This window comes from Dreissena polymorpha, chromosome 2 (genome assembly GCF_020536995.1).
Source record: "Dreissena polymorpha isolate Duluth1 chromosome 2, UMN_Dpol_1.0, whole genome shotgun sequence".
NCBI lineage: Eukaryota > Metazoa > Mollusca > Bivalvia > Myida > Dreissenidae > Dreissena > Dreissena polymorpha.
Genome location: NC_068356.1, coordinates 59,891,375 through 59,919,063, shown reverse-complemented (window position 1 = coordinate 59,919,063; position 27,689 = coordinate 59,891,375). Strand labels below are relative to the sequence as shown.

Sequence of the window (27,689 nt, the reverse complement as noted above, 5' to 3'; positions counted from 1 at the left end):
ATTTATTGATATCACTACAGCCGGTTTATTATTCTAGTACTAAAGTAATAAAACTTTCACATTTAATGTGTCTTTACTTCTATACGAAATTACTTATTGGTTTGACGTAAACGATTATCTCCCTGTACTGATGCTTTCCATTGCTTTAACATGGCACCTGGTTACTTCGGCATCATGAAAACGTGCCAGTTCGCCATTCTCAATTTGTCACTTCGGCACTGGTGTATATCTCACATTTTATTGATGTTCAATCAGTTTAAAAAAGTTTATACACACACCGTGTTTGTCACTTGAAGTATGCGTGAAAAAAGAAGACTTTAAAGTTGGCCAGATCAAAGTTTAATAGCCATTTATTTTAAAGGCTAGTTAAATGATCAATAAAAGAGTTTGGAATAATTAGATATCAGCACTTTAATAAATTGACGATTACAATTTCTACATGGAACGAGTACTCTTACCAAGCATGTATTATATCCTCTTTACACCAATTCAAATTCCCATAGGACCCCGTCATGAAACGGCCTTTTGCCTGTCGTTCATTTAGCTACACCAGATTGTGCAAGCGTACTGTATTATTTACAGATGAGTCTGTCTCTTCCAAAATTGAAATAAACCAAGACATGTCATGCCACTCCAGAAAATCTCATTCGCCCAAGCACCCTCGGAAAACATGGTTTCGGCAGTGAGCTTGCGACAAATTAAAATTCTTTAATATACGCACCCCAAACATCACTTTCGCGCGTAATCCGCATAAAAATGCACTTATATGTTGCAAACACACGTTGGATTCAGTAAATGACCACTAAAAGCATGAGTGCGATTGCTAACATGCTTTTAAACCAGACGAAAAAGAGGCACTTTTTTTGAAGGTAAGGAACGAACGACAACTCGGTAGGGTACCTATCAACGCCGACCTGTTTTTCGGTCAACTCGTACCCGATGAACAGAAATGTACAGAATAATATGTAGGATGGTTAGTTAATAAATCCTAATCATTGAGATGATGTCTTCTTTTCTCTCAAAGTTTCCACTTGTATTATCTAAGCATAAGCTCTTGAGAATTAATGTCTCTTTTATACGCATGTTGTCCGCTACAAATACCTCACTTGTGGTCGGTGCGTTTTAATATTTAAAGGGTGGGAAAGGTGTCATATGCAGCACAGGTTAATTTATTGCCTAGAGTGCCTGAATAAAAGGTAATTGGTATTTTAATTAAAAAGTTTCACTTTAATACAAATGTTTAACACAAAAAATCATTTTTGATGTGTAATAATGTTTCTTGTGTCAATCAATTAAAAAAGGATACGAAGCGAATAAATGAACTCCAATGTCCTAAAATTCAACAATCAAATCACAAATAAAAGCATTTTGAAAAAAAAATGAATATTTTGAATAAGGAGCGAAATGACTATGGTTCGAGTTGACAAAAAGGAAACGACCTAGTTGACCAAGGTACGAGTTCACTATAGACAACTCTCGGTAAAGGAGATATTGCGGTTACTAGATTTACCGAAATCGCGCGCTTTCGGTATCGGTACCGAAAGCGAATTGTCAGTACCGAAAGCGCACTGTAAAATGTAAATTATGGAAATAATCAGTTTACCAGTTAAATTTTCAATTAAAGAATAATTGAAAACATGTTTATATATGCATTTTTCATGAAATATTTGTAGAAATTCGATCTTAAGCGCGTTAGATTATGTCAATTAACGCAAGCGCAATGTCAGTACCGAACCCGCATTGTATAATGTAAATTACGAAAAAAATCAATTAAATAATAACCAAAAACTTGTTTATTAATGCAGTTTTCATGGACTTGATCGTACAAATTCGATCGTAAGCGCTACATTGTGTCAATTAACGCTGTCGCCCACTAAAATAGCATGCCGCAATGATGGCGGTAATCAATTGCGTGACAATAAACACATTAATAAAGCAACGAACAAGTCTTTTTCTGATTATTTGATGTTTTGTTAACCAACCTACAACTGAATGCTCGAGTAAGCAAGCAAGTGCATAGAAATATAAATTGTATCAAGATTATCACTTTTGTTGAAAATATGATCAGTTTACGTCGTATTTGCTCAATCAGAATTTAATATTATAAGTCGTATAGTCTGTGCAATAGACGCCATCAACAATGCCACCACAACCGTTTAAGCGATTCTAATTGAGAGCGAATTATTAAACAAATTTGATTAGAAACCAACATTCGTTAAGTCATTAAAATCATTACTTGTAGTATTTAGCAAATTATTTTACAATTGCGCACTACGGTATGTTTAAAAAAGTAATAAGAAGCGTTTGAGATCGCAATACTAGTTAGCATCCGTAAAGGATTAAGATGATGATACATTATTTGTATTTCATTTCATTTTTTTTTCTCTCAAAAATTAAGAATACGGTCCGAACATAGCGCCGTTAACGATTTAACTGAATACGACAATGAAGTGATTTTCTGGAAAAAATACATCTTTAACAAAGTGATTATTGATTTTCGACCATTTCCTTAACAGTTTATGTATGGAACGCTTGAAGGCGCTATTATTATTGCGGACGGATGACACATTAAGTTATCAACGGCATAAGACACACATTTGTAACGAAATACCTGATATTATACAAAAAGCAATATACCGGCTGTGGGTAATTTGCAATCGCATTTACAACATCATTTTGCTTTTTTAAAGATATATGTTTAGGACTCATACTCGAAACGACGAAAATATGCGTAAACAGTATATTTTTACTTTCGTGTTCGGTTTAAGCAACTAAACATAAATCAAATTACTATTTTGTTACAAATATTGATATCGATTAAAACCAACAAATTTTCTATTCGCTCAGGGGTTTTTTACCTTATATAACAGACGCCGAATATCGGCGTCTTCCCCCACCAAACTATTTCAGAACCAAAAATTACCCCTAAAAAAAAAAAAAAATTTTTTTTTTATAGAAAGATGTGTCTCATGATTATCATATCTCAATTCTACTTCAATTTAATCTTGCAAAACGTAATAAATTATGAAAAAAACAATGAATATAGTGCAAACATGTACAAATGTATTGTAGTAATGAGAGAGTAAGTAAACAAATCCCCCCAAAAGGGGAACGCCGCGAAAATTCCGACGCGCACAATTTTTCCCCAAAGTGGAAAATCCCGCGTAAAATTTCCCCCACATAAGGGCCCCCACAACCCCAAAAAAAACCTGTCGCTTATACAAAATGTAACGCAAATGTATAACAGCGTCAGTAACGTAAGAACAAATAAGATAATAAATAACACTGTGGTAGAACATGTATTTACATTTATTAACATTTATTAACGCGGTTTTTAATGGTCATTACTGCGTTTTAGAAGTTTCAACGTTGAAATGTGACGTTTCGGAAAGCGAATCTAGCTTACCTATTATGAAATGACGTTTTTTTTGTTGACGTGTGTTTTAACAAATATAATTTTACGATCATTGCTTGATAGCATTGTAATTATTTTAGTGCAGCCAGACGTAATAGCCGCCGAAACGTACAACTACTACGTTTGTTAAGTGAAATGTCTGTGCGCCGTTATTTTGCTATATTTCGTATAACGTCTTCCTTATGAACTACATAATGCTACAACTTTGATAAAAATCTATAACACTCAATTCACCATTATTGTTGAGTTAATCATAACGCTAAAACGGACTAACTAATGTACATGGAGAAAGTAAATAAATAAAAAAATCTGGGGCAAGAAGTTGAAAAACAAAACATTACATATCAATTTTGACTTCCATGACAGCCAGATATTGCTCTTTATTAATTGAATGTTTGACAAATTCGTTAGATTTTGATCTCGAGGAGTTGTAAATAACTGAGGAAAAACCGGTATGACTGGTGCGGTATAAATCGCAACGTTTAGCTTTAATGTATTTTTATTTTATATATTATTTGATTGAAGGTATTTTGCCTTAAAATCGATTATTATTTTTAAGGTAATTAATCTTGTTCAATCTGAACGCTTTGGACAGTGAATTGTCCGAGGATTCCCGATTGTAATCTTGTTATTGAATCCTATGCAACTACTATTTTTAATAATTTTATAGATTTTTATAAGTAGGCTAGTTTTGTTATGTAGTCACGGTGATGGTCGAAACAAATCTATTGCTATTCCTGAATAAAAATAATTCTGTTTAAGGTTGCTAATTATAAATGGACACAACAATATAGCAATAAAGCAGTCATTACTATTTTGCACACGCACTGGCATATGCCGTAGATTGTACTGGCATACTGATGAACTGACTTTAGAATGATATGTTCTTTTCATTATTTCAATATCGTTGCCTTCAATTAATCCTTAACATATAGGCAGCGGTATTCTATGTCACTGACTCGCTGCAGAGTATCGATCTAGTGAAAAATACCGCATCACCGTTTATCGGTGAACTTAGCCCTCTGTTAGTTACCTTCACATGTATCCTTTACCTTCGTGAATACAAAAATATTTGGTGCGTAACAGTGTCAAAGATCATCCTCCGTGCACAGTAATTTTGTTATATTACACTCCCGATCCTTTTGGAATTTGAAATCGTACTCGTCACGGGATAAAACCCTCTGGTAGAATTGCCATTCTTTCGCTTTGATCTTTTATGTTTCATCTTGACCTTAGGAGCTTAAGGCACGGGTGTTTTGTGCGACACATGTCTCCACATGGTAATCATTTGTGTCAAGTTATTTTAAAATCGCAAAAACATCATGAACGAAACCAATTTCGAGTGATAAGGACATGCGTTTATATGCATATACATACAGGAGCAGTGATAAATACTGTTAAGTGTTCTACTAACATGATTCATCTAGCGGCAAAGTGCATTAATCTGTTTTACTGTTTAGTAAAACCATCACTTTTAAACTGATAACAAAAATAAAGAAATATCGTGTATTTTTTTGTTAAGTGTACGTGCTTGAATTAATATTGTATTACATGTGCCGCATTTACAGATACTACATCCGCACATCAGACCAAGATAGAAATATCTGACTTAAGACCACACTACAGTGAGGCGTTATGAGAGACAGTAACGATAAGGGTGATAGGTGACATTGACGCACAGACTGAACAAAGTTCATGTATTGTTATGTACGAACGAAAGGCCGCACGAACGTACGGACCGACGGACGAAGGAACGAAAGGACGGACGTACGAAGGAACGAACGAACGGACGGATTAGCGAATTGACGAATGAACAGACGGACGGATGAACGAACAAGGGACGGACGGACGAAGGAACAGACGGACGAACGAACAGACGCATGAACGGACAGACGAACACACGGACGGACGAACGAAAGAAGGGACGGACGAACGAAGGAACGGACTAACGAACGAACGGATGCACAGACGTGAGAACGAAGGAACGGACGGACCGACGGAGGAACGAACGAACGGAGAGACGAACGAAAGAAGGGACGGATGAACAAAGGAACGGACTAACGAACACACGGACGCACGAACGAAGGAACGACGGACGAACGCAGGAACGGACGGGCGCACTAACGAAGGGTCGAACAGACGGGCGAACGAACAGACGCACTGACGAACGAAGGAACGGACGGACGCACGCACGAACAAACGGACGGAAGAACAGACGAATTCCCCATCCAGATCAGCACTCAAGGCGACCGCGACCGCAGAAATGCCTGTGCCCATTGCATTAGCACCATTGGTGTGATTTGTGAATGTTTCCTTCCCCCCCCCCCCCCCTGTAACATTGCTTATGTTTCTTTCCATCAATTTTAGTGGACTTGTATATACGTTGCACTCTGTATTAAGTTTTTTGGACTTGTATGTTGCATTTTGCATCTTGTATCATCAATTTACTACGACTTCATGACATAATGTCATGCGTAAATATATTATCTATCGGGTTAGGGCTCCAATAAGGTTCGCCTTTCAGCCAAATCCTATGTCAGGTCATGTAACTTGTGAATATGTTACTATGTCGTTATAAATAAGTTTAAACCAAATAACGTCACGTTACATTCACAAGCACCATAGTGGCCAGAACAGAAATCAATTAGAAAGTGGTGTGTAATCTATATTTATATTGGATAATTACATATATGTATTGTCACGAGTAAAGATGAAGCATAAACAAAACAATAGTGCCCATCACACAAACATGATTATTATTAACAAGATTTGGGTAGGTTTGGGTATCCTTATTATTATTATCATCTGTTCTCTGGCGTTATAATTTGTTTACATCTTCGTGGATTGTTAATGGAGTTTTTAAAGGGGCCTTTTCACAGATTTTAGCATATTTGAAATTTGTCATAAAATGCTTTATATTGATAAATGTAAACATTGGATCTTAAAAGCTCCAGTAAAAAATCAAGAATAAAATTAAAAAAAGGAAAAACAAGTAGCCGCTACCAGGGCTCGAACCAGTGACGCCCGGAGTCCTGGAGTTAGTCTGAAGTAAAAACGCATTAACCCTCTCGGCTATTCTGCCGGTTATACACAGTATGAGTATTTTATACCTTATATAAGCAATCTTCGTAGTTTCGTAAATTTAAACGACAACAGAACTCTCCAAATTATTTAATCGTTTCGCGTTGCAACGCTTTATAATTTTTAGGTTTTCAAATCGTCAAAAGATACATATAATGGCTATATTGGACTCTGGTAAATGTTCAGTAATACTGTTTCCTCACAAATATCATAACTAAAACGAAAATTTGCGAATCTGAAACAACTTTTTTCAATTTTGTCAATTTACCAAACCGTGAAAAGATCCCTTTAACACTCCAATAATCGATTTTTGTGTTCTTATCATTGGTTCTGTATTGTTAAATGTTACATGTTGCAATGTTGACATCGAAATGATATTAAAGACAACTAAAACTATTTATAGCGTTTTCCTGTAATACATATTTCAACTGAAGTAAATAATGAATACCATGGCATGATGGAACAACATTTATAAATCAAATAAAAAGTTTGCATTTCAATAAATTTCAACAATATAGCAAATGTATCTCAAAATATCAACAATTCAAATTTTAATATGTGGCTTGAAACATTTGTATTAACAGTATGTATCTAATTTTCCTTATATTGTATACATAACGCATATATCCAATGCGCTTTCGGTAATTCTATTGCGCTTTCGGTACCAATACCGAAAGCGCGCTTTCGGTAAATCTAGTAACCCTAGATGGGTTATTGCCCGTAATTGCATCATTGTGTACACACCGGTCTTACTGTAACGAAGTGACGTCACCATCTAGGTAAAGAATGGTAATTGTCTGAGCTGCCCCAGGTGAATCTGAGAGGAAATACAAACTTCGCTGATTGTTTAAATTTACAATTATCTAAAAAGACATATAGGTGAGCAGAAGGTTATCTGACCATTGACTTTCAGGTACATGTGTACTTGAAGTTCAATTGTGGCAACTTTATTTCAATCTCAATCAAAGTTTTTGCAGACTTTTCAAATGAACAATAGGAAATTGCAAGCACTTAGCTTAATATGTGTGACTGCTGTATCAATGCCTTTGACATAAATACAAGCGTTACAACCTTAATAATCACATCATTGTTTCATATATGACTAGATTACAAATTTTGGCCTGAAATGTAATTGTCAACAAGAGTGCCAAACTGTCACAAGATTCGCCTGTTCGAAGGTTTTGGACAACTTGATAAGCAAACCATATTTGAAATTGACCTACAAATCATCTAGACACAACTTCTGACCAAATTTGGTCAAGATCGGATGAAAACTACTTCAATTAGAGAGTGGACACCATGCTAAATGCTTGAAATGCACTAAGTGCCCTCATGACCTAGTTTTTGACCCCGCATGACCCATATTTGAACTTGACCTGGATATCATTTAGACAAAACTTCTGACCAAATTTGGTGAAGATGGGATGAAAACTACTTAAATTAGAGAGCGGACATCATGCTAAATCCTTGAAATGCACTAAGTGACCCCGTGACCTAGTTTTTGACCCTGCATGACCTATATTCGAACTTGACCTCGATAGTGTCTAGATACAACTTCTGAGCAAGTTTGGTGAAGATGGGATGAAAACTACTTTAATTAGAGAGCGGACACCATGCTTGAAATGCACAAAGTGACCCGTGACCTAGTTTTTGACCCGGCATGACCCATATTCGAACTTAACCTAGATATTGTCTAGATGCAACTACTGACCAAGTTTGGTGAAGATCGGATGAAAACTACTTCAATTAGAGAGCAGACACTGCTGTGGACGCAGCCTCCCGCCAAGGGTGATCTTATAATACACCCTGTTTTGAAAACGGGCGTATAAAAAGGACACAGACTTTCTATGTTTACAAGTTATATTATACTCTTCATCATATACTAGATGGTTTTATCATTACCAGATTAAGTGTGTTCAGGGGTTTACAATTCACCTAGCCCGCTTGAAACAACAACTACAATTTTGGTAATTTACAGTCCAGTGAACACCCGGGTTGTTGAATTATCAAGTAAGTCATAGGCAACGCGAACCAATATGATAACTGAAATACTTGCCCCCATTTTCAGATCGGGTTTATTTTAAAACAGGTTCATGTCTGGTGTGAAGTTAATTATGAAACTGTGTCGATGCTTGCTACTATACAATTTATTTATCTGTTTCTGTTTGTTACAATGACACATCTATTTGTGTGCCCATGGGATATTTTTATCGAATTGAGCAATTAAATAGGAGGAAAATCATGTCTGGCAATGGGTACCTCTTAAAAAGTGAAATTCAATGTGACTACCTAGTAAGTAAGGGCCGCCTAACATTGTCAGCTGGTAGCCCTGCAGGGCCCGTGACTTTGAACAGCTTTTTATGCCACCAGTGTTTCAATCACTGAAATTAATAAAATGACATGACTTCTAAGTTTTGATTTCAAGTGTTTTGACCAAGAGTTAGTGAGAAAGGCCAGCATTATTCAGGACCCCATAAAGGTAAAATAATGCTTACTCAATCATTTTCTCTATCTTCACCAGGTAGAATATTCTGATTGTTTGCTATGACCAGCAACAAGATACGATGTACAAGGTCAAAGTCAAATAAGGATCAAACAAAAGTCTATGATATTATCCTTTCAAGCGTGAATACCATAATGACGACTATACATACACATATAATCAAATAACAAATTAAACATAAAAACAATCTGTTCATATGTTATTGAAAAAGTACAGAGCCCATTTGGGATATGAAATCCTTTACTACATAAATTGGACTAATGTGTTCTTACTGACTTAAGGTTCCTCCAAAACATTAATGTTCATATTTTACTCACCTTCAATACTTTAAATCCAATCGTTCAAGTATTTTTATCCAAAAATATCTAACAATCAGCACAAATAATTTGACATTGAAAACCCATTTTTTCGATTTGACACAAATAACAGCAACTAATCCTTCACAGGTATGTCATATCAGGAAAATTTTGGTAACACATTTAATCCTCTTTAAAAAAACAACTGCAACTACGTATGCGATATTTGTTGATGGGAAAATATTCTCCAACATGGCTGCAAAGTAACCGTCTTTCTGAAAAGGAAATATTTGATATTCTTGTCAGAGTTTACACCTTTTTCAATAATATTTCAGTCATATCCAAGAAGTCAGTTCACCTTTTCCCACTTATTTTTGGCACACTTAGCCTATCTTAGTGTTACAAAGCTTACATATTCATGTTATTTGATTGCAGTAAATGCAACAAGAGCTAAGAGGAGAACAGCAGTCTTCGCCATCGATCTAGTCGGTTGCTTTGTTTGTCGGTAGATCAGTGCATCTGTTTCTTTGTTTCTGATCCAAGTTACAAGTCCAAACAGGTACATTTAGAAGCACATTCAACATTAAGTAAATCTTCATTGAGCAATCATTGAAAATACGCTTTCTGAACAGTATTTTAGATCTATCATGCCAGAGGCTTGAACTTATATTCTAAAACTCAATTGTGAACTGGCCAAAAGTCTTTTTTTGTAATGATGATGAAGCGTGGGGATATTGTGGTTAACTCCGCCGTCCGTCTGTCTGTCAGTCCGTCCTGGCCACTATCTCCTCCTACACTATAAGCACTAGAACCTTGAAACTTACACACATGGTACATGTAGCTATGAGCATATGTGCGACACTGCACTATTTGGAATTTTGATCTGACCCCAGGGTCAAAAGATATGTGGGTTGGGGTGGGGCTGGGTCAGAGATTTTTACTCATTTTTTTAGGTTATTTTACTATAATTTCTTCATTTCTACACAGATTGTCTTCAAATTGATACTGAACCTCTCTTATGACAATACGGTCAATCTCAACTATGCATGGCCCCATTACCAACCCTGGGGCGCCCCACCCACATAGGCCACGCCCACCCAAAATTGCCTTTTGCTATAACTTCTTCATTTCTATACCGATTTACTTCAAATTGATACTGAACCTCTCTTTTGACAATACGGTTAATCTCAACTATGCATGGCCCCATGACCAACCCTGGGGCGCCCCGCCCACAAAGGCCACGCCCACCGAAAATTGCCTTTACTATAATTTCTTCATTTCTACACCCATTTACTTCAAATTGATACTGAACCTCTCTTATGACAATACGGTCAATCTCAACTATGTATGGCCCCATTACCAACCCTGGGGCGCCCCGCCCACATAGGCCACGCCTACCTAAAATTGCCTTTTACTATAATTTCTTCATTTCTACACCAATTCACTTCTAATTGATACTGAACTTCTCTTATGACAATACTGTCGACTCAACTATGCATGGCCCCATTACCAACCCTGGGGCGCCCATGGGTCAAACATGCGGCGTGGGGATACCGTCGGCCTCTGCCGCGCCATTTCTAGTTGAAGTTATTTTGATAAGTTGGCGATGAAGACAATCATGGTACAAATTATGACAGAGAAAATATAGCATTATTTACAGACAACTTATGTTTATTATAACTATATATTTCATTTAATTTTCAGAATTGTGTATGTTTATAAGAAATAACAAATCCTTATTTCACTTAATATATCACAAACCTAATTCATGATATGATTTCTGCGACCAAGCTAATAGTGCCAAAAGACAAATGCATGGAAACTGTAACTAAGGAAGAGAAGAACACTGCGAGCCATTCGGAACTTCTAATTCAGGAATAGCATTAAGACAGAAAATAAGAAGTACATATAGGAATAAAAACCAATTAAATATTGGTCCCTTGAATAGAGTTTGAGCCAAAAAGACATTCTGTTATAACAACCAATTTAGGCATACTGAATGGACTTTATCTTTCTAAATGCTATTTGTAGATTGATAAATTCAAATTATACAAGTATGTAGTAAATTGATACCAAAGTTATGGTATGGTCACTTTTGAGGACAAGGGCATGGTTTAATAAAATACAAATTGTTGAGGACAACAGTAAAATATTATATACCAAATATTACAATCTTGTTCCCTAAAAAAATACTTAAAATGTTTACTTATACATATTGAAGTCTACTCCCAGTGCATAAAAAAGCCATAAATCATGAAAATCTAGGGGCATGATGTGAACAAATCATGTTGAGGACCCCAATCAATTTTACATAAACATTACACTTTTTGGCCTTGTTGTTTCAGATGATTTTTTTGTTTAATTATTGAACCCTATTGTGGCAGAGGAGTTTCTTTGCTAATAGTTTATTCTTATTATCAAGAAGTCATATAATGTCAAATGACTTGAAAAGGGGGGCATTACTTTAAGGATTACATGGCAAGTTGTGTTATAAAAAAAATGTTTTGTTTCAATTTTGTGAAAGATTAAATGATGTATGTAAGAAAAATAACAGTATTTTGTATTTCTAAAATATCTCAATAAGTCTGCAAGTTAAATCTAGAAATGGCGCGGCAGAGGCCGATGCGTATCCCCATGCCACATGTTTGACCCAGGGGCGCCCCAGGGTTGGTAATGGGGCCATGCATAGTTGAGATTGACGGTATTGTCATAGGAGAAGTTCAGTATCAATTAAAAGTGAATTGGTGTAGAAATGAAGAAATTATAGTAAAAGGCAATTTTGGATGGGCGTGGCCTATGTGGGCGGGGCGCCCCAGGGTTGGTTATGGGGCCATACATAGTTGAGATCGACCATATTGTCATAATAGAGGTTCAGTATCAATTTGAAGTAAATCAGTGTAGAAATGAAGAAATTATAGAAAAAGGCAATTTTGGGTGGGCATGGCCTATATGGGCGGGGCGCCCCAGGGTTGGTAATGGGGCCATGCATAGTTGAGATTCACTGTATTGTCATAAAAGAGGTTCAGTATCAATTTGAAGTGAATCAGTGTAGAGATGAAGAAATTATAGTAAAAGGCAATTTTGGGTGGGTGTGGCCTATTTGGGCGGGGCACCCCAGGGTTGGTAATGGGGCCATGCATAGTTGAGATTAACCGTATTGTCATAAAAGAGGTTCAGTATCAATTTGAAGTAAATGGGTGTAGAAATGAAGAAATTATAGTAAAAGGCAATTTTGGGTGGGCGTGGCCTATGTGGGCGGGGTGCCCCAGAGTTGGTAATGGGGCAATGCATAGCTGAGATTGACCTTATTGTCATAAGAAAGGTTCAGTATCAATTGGAAGTGAATCAATTTAGAAATGAAGAAATTATAGTAAAACTGCAATTTTGGGTGGGCGTGGCCTATGTGGGCGGGGCACCTTAGGGTTGGTAATGGGGCCATGCATAGTTGAGATTGACCATATTGTCATAAGAGAGGTTCGGTATCAATTTGAAGACTATCGGTGTAGAAATGAAGAAATTATAGTAAAATAACCTAAAAAAATGAGTAAAAATTTCAAATAGTGCAGGGTCGCACATATGCTCATAGCTACCATGTGTGTAAGTTTCAAGGTTCTAGTGCTTATAGTGTAGGAAGAGATAGTGGCCAGGACGGACAGACAGACGGACGGCGGAGATAACCACATCCCCACGCTTTTCAAAAAGCTTGGGGATAATTATCGGTATAATTAAATTCTTATTTGGTATTAATTCCGCACTTTAATCATTATTAGTGTAAGTACTAAGTGGAGTTTACTGGTAATTCTTTTTCTGCGAAAATCTTATTGGCTGAGCTTTAAATATATTTTTTTAAATTTCAGATTGATCAGAAGTATCCAAACCGACTGACTAAAAGGGTGATAATAAAAAAGAGACTAGGAGTAAGTACTGACATTTTTCTTATATACTGGCAATACTGGCAAGGGAAGTTGTCAAAGTAGCTGCTGTAGGCAGGTTACTGATATAGCCAGATGACCACTTCTTTTTGTATGGATGGTCAACTGATAATATTATTCTCATTCAAGAAAACAAACTCCAAAGTACCAGTAAGCAATCATTTAATGAGCAATTTATACTAATAACATGTTCCATACTAAGATCAAATTGATTCTGCAGTTTTCCCTGTAACTTAAGCATTGAAAGGGATGTTTATATCATTATTGTTTTTATATATTTTATTACGGACAAAAATCGGCTCCAACTTATTTCAAGCGAAGAAGTTTAGTGGCAACAACTTTTTTTTGACACAGTAATACCCCTAACTTGGATGTTTGGGAATTATCCTTATATATACCTAGTGATAGAGAAAAGTGTCTATTGTTATTTTGAAATTGAAGCGAGTGACGTTGTCATTGCAAAGTCGTCTTGATATAATGAGAAATTGTGCCAATTTGTTCCGTAAACCCCACATTGTTAATCAAAATATGAGGCGGACACAAAACGTCCCACCTCAACATAGAAACACTGACATTGACAGGGTTAACACTGTATGCCATTCTGCCATAATCATAGTGGGGCATTCAAATTGATGGTCATATTTGTAACAAAAAGGAATTCCTTGTTTCCTGTGTTTTTCCTAGTTTTACCTTGAACTGATTCTGGTTATAGATGTTTTCATGATGTTAACCTGCAGATATATGCTTCTGTTTTAGAGCTCACAGGAACACTTGATTGGTTGGCACTGAAACATATAATTGAATCAAGTAAACATATTAATCCTCCAACTAGATTCCCATGGCATATTTAGAGCTCAATTAAAACAATCCCACATCAAGAAACATATATATAGTCTATATATATATATATATATATTTCTTGATATGTTTCTTGATGTGGGCTTGTATTAAATGAGCTTTTAATATGCCATAGGAATTAAAGATATTATACTCTCACAAAATAATAGGTGCCCAAATATTATTCACTTTTATGTTAAGTGTCAGTGATATTATGACTCATGCTGAAAAAATTGCTACTTGCATATTGTAGAATAAATTGTGTTGCCTAGCCTGTCCTAAAAGCTTGATTATACAGAATATGGTTTTACTAATTAATACTAGATTAGCCATGATTAATAAACTTTATCTAATAAAAGAGGTCCAAAGTCTGCCTTCCTTAGGTTTTGGTAAATGTTTGGCATAAATAACCACCATGTAAGTTGTTAACTGATGAAAACTGACCTGACCTAGTTTCACAAATTCACATACATGTAGATTTTGGGAAATAATAGTAATAAAAGTGACTTTGAGAGGATTTACAAGATTTTCTTTGCCATATGACAAAGTTAGCTAGTTTCTAAGACCACATGATCCAGTCCAATCTATACCTAGATATAGTGAACTCTTCTACCCTTAATTGACATGACGCCTTATCAGTGATCGCTCCGCCCACTTAATCACGTGGCTCAGCGGGAAGAAAACCGAGACAAGCTAACACCAAAATGGCTTCTTTGCCTATAGACTGCATATAGATTTACGCGATATTCCGGATGATTTTATGGACTTGTTTAACACCATATTACACTTGTAAAGGGGTTGATGCCATTTAGTTATTCTGCAAATGCAAAAAATATAGGATTAAAGAGAACATCAGCTATTTATAACGGGTAAATCGGTACATTAAACACGCTCTCAAACGCTTGCGCGCTTACCGAAATCGAACCCGTTATTACGTGTAATGGTGGTATTTGCAATAAATTAACACTTAATTGGTATTTACCCGTATTATTAACAAAAATTTTACCGAAACATTCCCCCCTACCCGTGTATTTGACACGAAATAGCGCTTTATAACTGGGAATTCGGTGAAGTTTTACGCGCTTTCTGACGCCCGGTGGGTACCTCAATCCCACATGTTATTGCGTATAAAAGTGATATTAATCATATTAAACATTGCTTATGGGACATTTATCAATCACTATAATTTAAAGCGCAAAAACAACACAGTAAGTTTGGACATTGTCTGATATAAATTAGCGTTGTACGAAATGGAATACGGTCAGGCTATTATAAATTAATAAGGCTACCAATATCAGACGCTCGCGCAGGTACCGACTTCCCCGAAGTTACCGCATTTATTGGTTAACTAATATCAGTAATAATAACTCTTTTACAATAGCATTTATCGATACGCCTTTATTAAAATAATAACAAAATGGTTTTCACTTGTTTCTGACACACACAGAAACGCGATTTTTAACGGGGATTTTGTAAAGTTACACGAATTGGGTACCAAAATTCTCAATTATTTTACATGCACACGTGACATAATACATACATAATAATGCTTAGTTATTGCTTATATGACATTTCAAGTTTGTGAAATAAATTAATGTTCTATAAAGAGGATCTCGGTAATTCTTGAAGCTTCCACTCGCTCTTGTCAAGACCGCATTGCCGCGTTGGAAATGGTATAAATTTAATTCATCTAACTTATCTTTCTGGATACCAAATGTCAGAGTTGCATTAACCCTTTTTACACCGTTTTTGCCATATTTCATTTCTGTTTTTTAATCCGAACAAAATAAACGAAACTCGTTTAAAAAAATGAGATCTAGGCATTCGAGCTCCTAGTGTGGATTAAAAGCGTTTATTGGTGACACCACATGACTACAAATGTGTAGATACCGTTAATAAGATAATATATCACATGTCACCTTCAAATAACATGTATGATGTCAATTAAGTGCATTACTATCAGAGTAATAAAACACAGCACGAATTAGGCTTCATGCTGGGTTTTATTTCTCTTTAAGTAATGCAGATGAACCTCGCTTCTGTATATTAATGACCTAGTAACTGATAAAACTATTTAAAAAAACGTGAAATACTATGTGATAATCAGATCGATAACATAAACTATTTAAACCTGCTAGTATATCCGATAAAAATATATTATAATTGTCTTTGACAGTGTTGACGTTCAGTTGTTCGTGGTGACAACCGCATGCATTTATAAATCTCTTACACTTCTCAAGATATCTTTTCGGCTTTGGAAACAATATAAATTCAATGTCACCAACTAATCTTTCAGGATATTGATTGTCCAAGTTACATTATCCCCATTCACACCGTTTAACCATTTTTAATCGTTTTTTAAAGAGGAAAACAAAAGAAACTCGTTGGAATAAAAGTGAACCTAAACATGAAGCTTGTCTAGAAAATGGCGGACAGGTCGTTGCTAAAGAGTGCGCCCGATAAATCCAATTGCTGATTGGTGGATCAATTCTAGTGGGCGGAGCGATCATAGATAAGGCGTCATGTCAATTAAGATTGGGCAAATAAATATGACCTTTATATGAAAAGATAAATAATACATAAACAGGATGCTGTGTCAGGCTCGTTTAGCTTCCCTTCTCTGCCATTTTGAACTGGTCAACACAAAAAGTGTCAAACTCTTTTGAAATTCAACGTTTTGCATTTTTTTAGCAAATTATTATATACTATCACCACAATGGTCCTGCTTTCTGCCAGTTACTTTTAAGCAGCACCCAGTGACTTGCGAGCCTAGTTTTTTCACTTCTCCAGAATGTTAACAAGATAGATATTGAATCAAAACAGACAAAAGCTGATCACAAAAGCTGTTTGTATTGTTAGAGCTAATAGCATAAGTTGTTATTGCTCAGAGCTTCTGAATTTTTTTTAAACAAAGGGTGTTCACTGAAGAAATGTTGCTTTAATGCGTAAAAATATAATGACCAAGGTTTCATGGACTGAGTTGACCTACTCTCCCCCAGCTGAATGATAGCACTTGTTGGATTTGTACACACTCCTGGAATGGCCATTAGGACTTGGGGAGGGTTGAAGTTCACACTTATGACACCAACACTGCCATCGCTCCTACTATCCATATTGACGAAGAATTCAACTAAAAATATAACACAAATGTCAAAGAAATACGTTCTTACAGAGAAAATAATAATGCAGATTATGAAGTAATGATTTTTCTTGCAGCTTACAACTCATACAACCTAAATTTTGTACAGAGAAGGGGGAAAACACTAAAGCACGATAGAAACTTAACATGATACCCACTTCAAACTGTCAGACACCTTTGTAGTGTTTTTTAAACGTTAATATATGGCAATGGTAACAAAATATGCTCACCAGACTTTGTCAAACTGTTCTTCCCGAAATCATCCATGATCAGTTCTTGCACAATCAGCATATGTCTGCTTAACACAGCATCAGGCTCCAACATGCCCTTTTCTACTGTACTGGTTTACAGCATGCCAGAACCAGTTCCAACTCAGACTGGCATTCGCAAGCACTGTCATAATGTAGACTGCTTCCAGGCACCACAGCAATCTTAAAGATAAAACATTGGGATAGTTAATTTGTTGTTTTTTTGCTAATAACATTATATTTTACTATTTACATAGGTATGTAATTTACTTCAGGACTTTCATTTGACCCAGAACCTGGGGTTTAGACTAAGAATATTTTTGTCTCAGCTTTTTGGGCAAATTTTAATTTCACTTTGAATGCGTCCTTTTGACCTGCAATAGTTGTGGCAGAGTTAATAGAACTTCATCACATATCCATATTTGCATAAGGAGGATATTTCAGCCAATATGAAAGCAGCAAGTTCAATAGCTACAGCATGGTTTAACAAACAACGAGACACTATGGTGTATACTATAACTATGTGCATGCCTTTTTATTGACGGATAAATTTTATACCAACTGGATTTTGGATCAAATTATTATGCTATTTATACAGGGTTCTAATTGAGGCTAGATTGGTCAATGTCGGCTTGAGTACTACTTACATGTACCCTGGGTACTCTTAAGTATACTTACATGTACCCCGGGTACGGTAAATATACTTAATTGTACCCGGTCGATATTAGACTGTACCCAAGTTATATTCCCGCACAAAATCCTAAAACGCGCTACCGATTATCTTAAACAAACTTCTCTTTTAAAAAAACTGCATCAACATGCTTTTTGAGTAAGTTTCGATAATATAGTGGCCATTTTACAGAAAAATGACATAAATGTAAATATAATTAATTAAAAAAAATATCCGACAACAACCGATTTAGCGTTCCTGGGTACCTTTATGTATATTTACCGTACCCGGGGTACATGTTTTTTTAAGAGTACACGGGGGCCGGGGTACATGTAAGTAGTAACGAGCGAACAATGACCAATCAAGGCTTGAAGCCTAATTGAGTGTAGAGATTAAAAGTAGTATAATCAGGTAAAAAGTTGTCCAAATCAAAATGGCAGTGTGACTATCCAGAGATTCTTACTTAAATTTTTGAACAGTGGAGAAATTGACCTAGGGTAAACAAGATCCTTTCTTTTTTATAAGTTTATTACAAATATCTTTGTTACTAGATAAATATGCATGTAAGCAAAATACAGTCTATGTGCCTGTTTTAAGCCGAAAATTGTTAGTTCAATAACAGATGCTTTAATTACCATATGATACAACACCACTCTGCTAACAAGTGACAATTCTTTTGCTCCTTTTATCATAAAACAAAGTATCTTTTTTAAGTACTTCCTATTGACTGAATTTTATTTTCTTTAAGATTGCAAATTAAACTAGACGGCTTTGTTACTCTCTGAGTGCAGTGAACACTCCCCTTTGGGTTCACTAGAGCTATGTTATTATTAATGTTGATAAGTGTAAACAATAATTTCATACTGACACAAATATTGGAAAAAACAGTACTTAAATACCGACAGGTATATTTACAAAACTTCTGACAAGTATATTATTGACTTTTCTTCAGTTGAACAGGACAACTGGTTTAAGTTAACGTGGCGCGCATTTTTAAAGCGGCCAATTTTAAATATTCGATATTAATACATATTCTCTTGTCGAAATGTAACATTATACCAGTCTTAAGACGTATAGCTTTTTATTACACGAGCATTTTCATTAGGTCAATCCCTAACTTTAAGTACACTATTAACAATAGATTCTCAACTTTGCCAATAAATCAATTAAAGATAAGCAGAAAACCTTTTACAAAAAGTAAATCATATAATTGTCAAATTTTATGGCTTTATTTATTATTTCATATAGGGATCATCTGAAATTATTTACAGAAAGTTAGCACAAGCGGGTAGATACTTTGGCCAAATCTAAAGAAAATACAAAAACAAGTAGTCCTAGAGCTATTAAAAATGTATGTTAAAAATACAACTCGTTACTTAAAGCTTATTAATAAATGGATGTTCGAAATCCATCACTCAAAAGACAGTTTTCAATCATAAACACATTTGAAATCGTGTCATGTGCAACTTGAGACTCGAAGATTGTTTTTAAATGTAATTATTAATTGAAAACGAAATCGCATTGAATTAGGCTTTTTTTATTAGCACAAGGAAACTGTGCACTACGGCTGTATAACACAAGTGTTTTCTGGTTTAATATGTAAGTCAACAACAAACCACGAAGATATGTGCTGGTTTTGATGTAGCCAGTTGTCAGCATAAAAACATAAATTAACTTTAGTCGTTACTCGAACAAGATGGCGTTACCCTCCGACGGTCAGTTGGAAGTTACATTCCACTAAATCTTCCAATTTAAACGCCATAAACTTAGCAATCGGACCAAATCATTTTTTGTGGTTATTTTTGTGTATAATGTATCTTTGCAACATTAAGAGGCATGTTATTGCGAATGACGTTGAAAGATTAACGTTTGGGTTGCTTTTAAATAAGTCCGACTCCGTGCAGCTTTGTCGAAAATGCACCCGAGAGGGCAGTACATTGGAAGAAGAAATGTAATGATATAACCTGCGTTTCGGATTTTCTTAGAAGTTGCATGCCATATCTGTTTTATTCAGATTTTTGTAAGAAGACATGTTCATCTTAAATTTTTGATAGACACACACAAATTGCACTCAAGAAAATGCATCGACAGTTGGCCGTTAAAATATCGTTTCCCACGGGAATCGGATTTAGTGTAAACTCACCGAGATTGTACTTTGTTCATGTAAGGAAACTGAGTATTTAATGTAAGCTAGACCACTATCAAGTAAAATACACTTTCAACATACCTTTTTTATGTGTTAAATATATGGTAGAATAATATTTTAACTTTATTACTTAAATTAGTAATTATGTTTTTCAATCCATATACTGTATATCACTTTCTTTTATTAAAACACTCATGGCTTAATTTTAAAACTACATAATAATCTCTTCATCTTTTTTATTTAGCATGTCAGTTGTTTTTTTTACTTATGAGTGCAAGCTCCTTGTTTTTTTACTAGAATATGTAGTATCTTATATGTGTATATAGATCTATTATTTATTTATATATACCTATTAATTATTAGCATGTGGATTTTTACTAACACCAAATATGATTTGTATTTATAAATGCCTTGTACAGAACCATAGTGCCTTTGATTGTGTCGGTAAATAGCTATACATACCTAATGTTGAAATGTTACTACTGTAAACCGACTTTAAATTAAACTTTGTATCTTGTATCTTGCATCACCTAGATCACGTTCGCAACGTTCGCCCTATATCCAATACGCACCGGTCATTTCATGATTGTATTTAATAATTTTTATTTCGTTACTCGACGGCAACATTAAAAATATATATTTGTACAGTATAAATAAATAAACACTAGTATATGTAAATTATATATATATCAGCCGAGGTATGTGAAAATGATGTAGGTTCTTCTTCCTATCAATACTTTGAAATTTTGCATTGACCGTTCCAAGGCGGTGACCCCAGCTTTATTCATATTTTGTGTTTATGTTGGTTTGTATTGTGCTGTTTTGTACTGTTTGGACAATCGGTCACTTGCCTTAAATAAAGGACCAACTAATTGTTTTTAATGAAAATTCAATACTGCTCCAGCAGCTGGAGTTTCACTTCTTTATATTGTAGCAGATTTTTTTTGTTTACTTTATTGATACCAAACGGTTATATGTAGCGTCCACGATTCCGATAATTTAGGTATAAAATGTAGTTTAAATGGCCTTTAAAACGCACCAGAGACGTTCTAGGTATAAAAAAAAATTCAGGGGGTGCATGCCCCCGGACTCCCCTAGAAAGACCTAAGATACTGCCTCGGCTTACATTTGGGTCTGGCTACGACACTGCTATAGTAATAGAAATGTTCTAGTATTCGAACGAGACCAGTCGCAAAGGTGTAGAAATACGGTTCAATAACTATATAGTGGTAACACCGGACTTGAATTGATATGATGGTTGATGTGATGCCAGCCAGGTGACGGATGATATCGCTAAAAGCAGGCTTGGTGGTTACACGATGGTCAAATGCGTGTAAGACGGCCAGTGCGTCATATCGGAGCACAGGAGAAAAAGCTGTACGCGTATTGCGCATGACAATACAATCGCCTGTAAGAAGGCATCATGGATTCGGAAAAAAGTAGAGGCAAACTGTACTTGAAAAGTTGCACATATCAGCATTTCTTTTGCAATGGCAACTATGTCGCATGTTTCATTGTGCAAAGGCAAAGCTCAATTTAAGGGAAGGCAAAGGACGTTCTCGAAGGGCCGCTTTGTCATGGTACTGATGCACACACAATATAATTTCTTCGAGGTTTGGTTACCTGAGGCGAAAAGGGCGGATGACTGGTCATGACAGCGACGTCATTTGCGAGAACATATTGTAAGCATGTCCGATAGAATGACTCGAGACAATAGCATATGCATAGACAATGGACAATTGCATCATTTTTCGTTCAAATTCTTGAACTTTGATAATCACTGTTGCATCACGAACAACGATGACCGATTGCACATTATTTTACGCTGAGAACTAGAACTAGAGTACCTTTTGTACGACCTCTAGGAGTACATGCCATATCTAATAAGATCACAGACGTCTTGTATAAACCGCTTCAGCTTCATACGTATGCGAATCAACTAGTATAACGTAGGGAGTTTAACGGATTGTGTGACATCTACACAAAAGAAAAACGTCTTGAAGATTCTTGACTTGGTTCTCGTCATCAAAGGAAATCAAGCTGGCGTTCAGAATCTTAAAGACCGTCTGTGAGGACGTCACGGAGAACTGCACAACCAGGGCATGATAAAGTAACAGTCACCTGGGTCTTCTCGTATGTGTTCACGGGCTCGTGGCGATTTTTGTTTGTTGTTTAAATTACGGTACTGCAAGAAGTAGTTTTCCTGTAAATCAGCAAGGCCCCCGCTCTCCGATTCTGTGAATAATGTAGAAATGAATGACAATTACAATTGAATGTTATTGCAATGGTTTGTAAGTAAATATAGACGAATATATCATTGTTTGTTATTATTCATTGAATCAGAATCGCGAAAGCAATTTTTTTTTGCGTTTTTTTTAAAGCACACTTTTTACATACCTTTTGATCATATTATGAAGAAGAAACATGGTGTCATACGGTCGAGGGATGTTGGGTATTTATAATGCATTTGACGGAATCATACGGTGCATTTCAGATGAACTTAACTACTATCCTCCGTACTTATTCTTATCGGTCGGGGATCTCTGCTTATGTTTGTTCAGTGTAGAACTCTGTCTATGGGTCTTCGCACTTGTGCCTCATCTTATCAACGGTTCTTCTCCTTTCGATGATATGTCTTCATCTCCAAATACACAGACCAACTGTCAACCGACTCCTCACGTGTTTATGCTTTCACGGAGTTCAAGTGAGTAAGAAGCCAGAAATATTGTAAAAGTTTAATCTATATAAGCCTTAGGTTTGTTCGAAAAAAAGCAAAGTTTTATACTTTGGTGCATGATTATTTATACTGGAATCATATATTCCAATTGAAATACCTACAATCACATTACGCGTAATGTGTGCATACTATCGTTTTAGTTGCGAAGAAATGATAAATTAATACATTTAGATTGTTAAACGGAGATATATTCAGATTTTTCCGAATAACTTCGTGATTAAGAAGTGAAATAATACATCATAGCACATTTACGTCAAAAAGTTAAAGGATCGGATAAAATCCAGCTGATGAAGATTTATTCCAAATCAAGTGTACTCACGGCGGATATCGGCGAAATATATTTAAAACGGCAATAATATCCTGCAAAGTTTCTCTGATCCTACAATATCCCACCATTTGTAAAGTTATCGAACTAGCGAACACGGAAGCAATCAGAAGTTTTGGGTTTTCTTTAGTTTTACTTCCCTTTTCAGTTTTTCGCGTTTCAATGATTGTTCAAAATGTTCAAATACCGGAAAAATTAAGAACAATTTTACTAGTATTTTGGCTTGAGTTATTATCCCCCGCCAGAGGCGGAGGGATATTGTTTTGGCGTTGTCCGTCCTTCCGGTTGTCCGTCCGTCCGTCCGTCCATCCGTCCGTCCGGCACTTTTGTGTCCGGAGCCATATCTTGGAAGTGCTTTGGCGGATTTCATTGAAACTTCGTATGAGTATATATTTGCATAAGAGGATGATGCACGCCAAATGGCATTGTACACCATCTGTTAAAAACAGAGTTATGGCCCTTTGTATCTTGAAAAAATGCTTTTTACTATAGGCTTTTTTGTGTCCGGAGCCATATCTTGGAAGTGCTTCGGCGGATTTCATTGAAACTTGGTATGAGTATATATATGCATAAGAGGATGATGCACGCCAAATGGCATTGTACACCATCTGTTAAAAACAGAGTTATGGCCCTTTGTATCTTGAAAAAATGCTTTTTACTATAGGCATTTTTGTGTCCGGAGTCATATCTTGGAAGTGCTTTGGCGGATTTCATTGAAACTTGGTATGAGTATATATATGCATAAGAGTATGATGCACGCCAAATGGCATTGTACACCATCTGTTAAAAACAGAGTTATGGCCCTTTGTATCTTGAAAAAATGCTGTTTACTAAAGGCACTTTTGTGTCCGGAGCCATATGTTGGAAGTGCTTTGGCGGATTTCATTGAAACTTGGTATGAGTATATATCCCCCGCCAGAGGCGGAGGGATATTGTTTTGGCGCTGTCCGTCCGGCTGTCCGTCCGTCCGTCCGTCCGTCACTTTTGTGTCCGGAGCCATATTTTGGAAGTGCTTTTGCGGATTTCATTGAAACTTGGTATGAGTATATATATGGATAATAGGATGATGCACGCCAAATGGCATTGTACACCCTCTGATAATAACAGAGTTATGGCCCTTTGTATCTTCAAAAAAAAATGCTTTTTTTTGTGTCAAATATAACACTTTTGTGTCCAGAAGTATATAGGCGGGGGATATCAATTCAACGAATTTGCTTGTTTCAAAATAGGTCTAGCAACTCTTTATCCCATATTCGTGTTTTTCTTGGTACTGGTGATATTGCTACGACACTGCATGTGTAAATATCTCATATTGAGACTTTACATTTGGAATGGATTCGGTCAATTTCACTCGTACCAAAATTGAAAATGGTTTTCGCAAGCTAACTTTGGTACAACTTTTGAAAGTGTGATAACATATTTATACCTTATGCGACGACATCGCTTTATGTTGATTGCATTTTTATTTGTTCGTTAAAGACCAGGAATACATGCATGTCTTAAATAATTAAAAATGAACAAAAATAACACCAAACATAGATACCTTTTTTGGGAGCTCTCTTTGAATTATATATTGGACTGGTGGGATTTTCATGTCAATGGCACCATTTCTGAAAAACAAACACCTCTAACAATTGTGCTGATCTATTCATTGAGTTCAAGCAATTTAGTTTTTGTCAGCGTTTGACCGTCTGACGTGTCTTTTATGAACATGACGGCTATATTTCTATTTTAACTTAACAGTGCATCAATGTAAATATGTAAAGGCTAGCGCTTAATATATAAAACTCAAATACTATTATTTGTTGTAACAGTGTGAAGCAAATCTATTGATTAATTTGTTTTATTTTTAAAATAATGTTTTACCTTCGACTTTGAACATTTACAAAGGAGCCCGGGTATTGTTCGACTTATACAGAATAATACTGAACAAAATATATAAACATTTGGACAACGTTAGGACAAAGAAATGTTTTACTTTTTTATATGGGATATTTCATATTGAACGGCGCTCTTAACGTTTGACATAGTGGTCTGTTGATTGCGCGTGGCATTCTTGCCAAACCATGCATGCCACGTACTGTAAAGCTATGTTAAGTCCCTCAATGCCGAACAAATGATATGAAAAGAGTTTTTCCCCTTTACATTAAACACCTTGGACGGAGGGACATGCTATAGTACATTAATCGACTTCTTCCAAGATATTATCAAGCTACGCTTGACACAATTATGTTTCGGAAATATTTTAGTAGTTGAGCAATATATTTGATCTAAAAGTGTAACCGTGGCCTTGTATCGAGGTGCTTTTATTCGACTCCGACTTCTATCTATTGTGAGCTGAGCCCGGCTTAAAAAGATCCATCCAGGTTGTACGACGTGTTTGTGGTTAATTTCTTATGGTTAACATTTAAATTGTGACCTTGAACCTAAAGACTTGGTTCTTTCACTAGACATGATGTATTACTCATCCATTCCTTTACGTTGTTTAATAATTCATCCATGCTGGACACATTTATTATCTCGACAATTTGCAAAGGGATAATGTTCTGATTTTGACATTGGACTTAATATCAAAATTACTCGATGCTGGAGAACACATGCTCAGAAAAAATCGTGCTTGCGTGCTTTTCTTCAAGTGACATCGAATCTTGAACTAGATCTAGAGAGCTAGTTATTAAGTAACACACTGTTGATAATCTTTTGCCAAGCAATTTAAAAGTTTATCTATGCTGAACAAAGTAATGTCTCGGACATTAAGTTTTTCATTTAGATAGACTACATTTGAAATTCAACATTGAATTGTTGCATATTAAACTTTGACCTAGGGGTTAGGCTCTTGAGCGCGACAATCCGTCTCATCAGGATAATCACATCCAACAAGTTATCAAAATATTCATCCATGTTGTACTTTTTATGCTCCGTACAAATATTTCCTGTCAGTCATCCCCGCCTGCTCGCCCGCCCGCACGATTTTGATCGGTTTTCTAGAAAACTAAGTTTCTTTTTAAAAGGGACCATTACAAGTATTAACGTTTATTCAATATTCAGAATATTTCCCAAATGACTATGGTTTGTTGGTCTTGTAAATGGTGGAAAAGCATAGGCGTATTTTTTGGTTCTTATCTCTCGTTTAAAAACGTCTTTGGCCATTGAACACTCGAGCTAATATCGGATATGACTTCTGCGTCAGCTAAAGTCAAGCATTTTGTTCATTCATTTACCCAAACTATGTAAGTTGAACAATTTAATTGTCCGATGCATGTTAAGTCTTAAAACTGTAAAAAAAACTTACGAGAAGTCAGTTAATATAATTTAAAGCCAATATTTGTACTTTTAATACAAAATTCTAGTCTTTTAGCAAAAAAAACCTCAACTATTTGTCTTAGGTAAGGTAGAAACAAAAATGCACAATCGGTTACTCGTTTTACGCTGATTTCATATTGTCAGGAGGAGGTAATACTGTGTTATTTGTAAAGTGTATTCATTTAATTACAATTCACTTACGTGATCGCATTTGTGAACATATGCAGACAAAATAGAGTTACTCTATCACGAACTAGCAGCGAATGATCTTTTCAGTACTTTTTATAATCAATAGAACACATTTTACTTGAATAAAATCCAAATGTACGTATTTATTGTTTGTTTTATTCCATACACACTGTATGATCGATAAGTTATGTCGTCCATTTTTCAAACTGAACAAAGCTAAACTGCATTAACAAAAGAGAAGTATTATTCACAGAACGTTTTCTAAACTAATTTTCAATTGAAACTTGTTTTAATACATACACACTGTCCACATTTCCCAAATCGGTCCAGGGATTTTTTGTTTCGGCGATCTTAAAGTAGCGTCGTTGGCAACCAATAGTCGATGTATAATCAATGCATATGTCAATGCAGACGATCACCCGCAGACGATCACCCGCAGACGATCTAGCTATACAACATAGTGACGTCATCCTCTATTTATTGATTGGATGTATGATAAACATCGTGGGATCCCATAATCACATAAAGACTTACGCTAAGCGGATTGTTGAAGGATTGATATTGAAGTATTGTTAACCTGAATGTTTTAATAAGTAGTACTGACAAAATGATATTGCGTTTGAAATGCCATTGCTTATTTCATTTGGTTTAGTCAAGAATATTGCGTAAACGGTTAAGTAAACAGGGGCGTAGCTACCATTTTTGGAGCTGTAGGCCCGGATTTGATACATAAACACGGGGTCCGGATGTCCTCCACCTGAATCTTTTTTTAATCCTATAACGCCTGTGGTGAGATAAAAAGCATATCTAAACAAATAATGAGATAAGAAAATATGAGACTTTGGTCTGTTTTTCTTTGATACTTTAC

General features: G+C 35.7%; 1 long non-coding RNA gene across 4 annotated transcripts; it reads right to left on the bottom strand.

Moving 5' to 3' along the window:
- Positions 1-6,059: 6,059 nt before the first annotated feature.
- LOC127867226 (uncharacterized) lies at positions 6,060-27,238 on the bottom strand. 4 transcript variants are annotated; one of them, XR_008043374.1, is made up of 7 exons: positions 27,122-27,238; positions 24,873-24,939; positions 17,434-17,634; positions 17,054-17,194; positions 13,918-14,012; positions 9,317-9,570; positions 6,060-7,313 (listed from the first exon to the last, which is right to left on the bottom strand). It is a non-coding gene; the product is annotated as an uncharacterized LOC127867226 (long non-coding RNA). The 4 variants fall into 4 exon arrangements; XR_008043372.1 differs by having other exon boundaries at positions 6,060-9,570; positions 17,026-17,194; XR_008043371.1 differs by having other exon boundaries at positions 6,060-9,570.
- Between the last annotated feature and the right edge of the window lie 451 nt (positions 27,239-27,689).